Source organism: Miscanthus floridulus, chromosome 1 (genome assembly GCF_019320115.1).
Source record: "Miscanthus floridulus cultivar M001 chromosome 1, ASM1932011v1, whole genome shotgun sequence".
In the NCBI taxonomy this organism is placed as follows: Eukaryota; Viridiplantae; Streptophyta; class Magnoliopsida; order Poales; family Poaceae; genus Miscanthus; species Miscanthus floridulus.
In genome coordinates this window covers 19,557,269-19,559,662 of record NC_089580.1, presented here as the reverse complement: position 1 = coordinate 19,559,662, position 2,394 = coordinate 19,557,269, and the positions used below count along the sequence as shown (strand labels likewise).

The window sequence follows — 2,394 nt, the reverse complement described above, 5'->3', positions numbered from 1 at the left end:
AAACCCCACATGACAAACACAAAGCAAGCAACACAGATCGGACGTTCTATTCTTCATCCTGCAGCCAGAAAATTTATGTGCCAACAAGAAACACATGTGTCCTGTAGCATTTTTGTTAATTTAAAGCTAGCAATGGCGACGCGCGCGACCGAACTGTCGCATCCATCGCTGCAAGTGTGGCTCTGACTGTGATCGATGGTTTTGTTGTTCAGGAGGTGGCAATGCAGCAGGGCTCCAGGATGAAGAGCTTCTTCTGCCGCAGCTGCCTGCACCGCCGCACGCTCTGCAGCAGGTCCTGCTTGTCCCCCCTCCGCGACGTGAACGACAGCAGGAGCTGCTTGGTCTCGGCCGCGGCGGAGGCGCCGGAAAGGTGCAGCCCACCGCACTCGTCGTCGTCCTCCGGAGGCGGTGGGACATCGACGTCGATCCCCGTCGAGGCCACGGCGACCGCGGCCGCCAGCGTCGTCGTGGACGACGGCACCCGGTGCTGGGTCGGGCGTGGTGACTGTGCCGTCGCCGTCTCGTCGCAGGTGTCCGCCTCGTGCTGTGTCGTGTCATCGGTGTGGCACCGGGGTTGGTCAGCGGACACCGGCGTGCTACCGACGAACTTGTTGATCACGAGCGTCGAGCGGTGCACCTTGGCCGCAGTGTGCGTCTGCGGCTGCATGCTCACCTTGACCTCGATGACGGTGCCCCTGTCCACCACCTCCACCTCCTACTCCTCCTCCATCACCTCGTCGTCCTCCTCCATTTCCACGGCCGCCTCTTCCTCCTGCACGCTCCTAGGCTCCACGGTGCGGAAGTACGACGCCTCTGCTGTGGCCTCGGTGATCTTGCTCGCCGCGCTCTGGTCACGAGCAGAGCACTCGACGAAGGAGAGGCGGAGGCGTCCGCCCTAACGCTTCGCGTGGAGGTACCCGCGTGGCCTCACCACCACGGCCTCGACCACGAGGCGCCCGTCCTGGCGGCGCGCGCACATCTGCAGGCATGGCCCGTCGCTGCGCGACATGGACGGCAGCGGCAGCGGGAATGAGCGGCGCGGTGACCGCGTCCCGGCCGAGCAGTGGTAGTTCACCGCCGCGAGATCCTTGCTTTCCCACTGCTCCTCCTCGCAGCAGCGAGCCGCGTCGTGCTGCCAGAAGGACTCCTCCGGTGCTGCGGCAGCCGCCGCCGCCAGCAGCGGCGAGTCGAATTGGCTGGCCATGTCTAGGGACGACGTGAAGTCGCCAGAGCCGGTCTCGTTGCCGAGGCTCTCCATGCAGACCTCGAGGCTCTTCTGGCTCATCAGGCTCGACGACCGGCGCACAAGCGGGTGCACGTACGGCTTGGACGCCTTCTTAGCGCCGGCGGGCGCCACCTTGTCGACGTCGGCCTGGATGGCGTTCCATATGTCCACCTGCGCAGGCCGGTCGTCGACGACGACCTCCGGCTGCTTGTACGGCTCGGCAGGGCGCAGCCAGCAGGGTGCCTCGAAGGCCGAAACAGCTAGGCCACGGCACACCGCCACCGACATCTTCGCCGCCTGGAGAAAGATGTGAAGTGGCAGTCGCGCTTGCTCCCTGTGAAGAGGCACGATCGTAAAGAGACGTGAGCAACAGATAGATGACTGGCAGTCACGCTTGTTGCAAAGAGTCTTGAGTAACCGACTGACTTAACCAGCGTGTCAGGCTTCTTACCTTAGATCAGAGAAGCGGGCAGAGCATGCACATTGCTGCGCCGCAAGGAGAAGCTCAGAATTTGGAAGCACTTGGTGTTGGAACTTGTGCGGTCTTGGGCTAGTAGTCCTGACTCTGGAGCTAGTAGATGTCTGGGCTGCTGTTGTTGCACAACACAAGCTTTGTTGCAAGCATGTATGGTGTGGTTGCTCAGCTGGGGTGGTATTTGTAGGCCGGGCTGCGGTGAGGGGAGAGAGGAGAGGGTATTGGCCGTTCAGGGACAAAGGCGAGGGCCCATGCTCTTCCACTACTTTGCATCCACCATGCTCTGTTTTCCCTCTGCCTTTTTGCAAGTTAATAAATAATTGTCCTATTCGCTTGGCTAATAAGTCATGGCTGAAAATACTGTTGGCTGATTTGTTATGAGAGAAAAATATTATTCGTTGGCTGAAAAAGTACAGTTTATAAGCCAAGCGAACAGGACGAATAATGCTTTGGCATTTCTTGCCCGGTCATGGTGTCATAGTTTAGTCGGGATGCATAACATACTGTTGCTTAGGCTACCGTGGATTGATAGATATATAGTTATACTTAACCAATCATACGGATAAAATGGCTTTTTTTCTTAAGCATACGAATAAAATGGTCCCCATGGATCGTGCAAGCATTGCTTGTGGTGATTGTGTTTAGTATGAACAGAGGTGAGCATGAACATCATAGCTGCAAGCATGATAGCAAG

At 58.3% G+C, this 2,394-nt stretch overlaps 1 pseudogene; it reads right to left on the bottom strand.

The window, feature by feature from the left end:
• Positions 1–208: 208 nt before the first annotated feature.
• On the bottom strand, positions 209–1,513 carry LOC136475071 (protein FAF-like, chloroplastic; annotated as a pseudogene).
• Between the last annotated feature and the right edge of the window lie 881 nt (positions 1,514–2,394).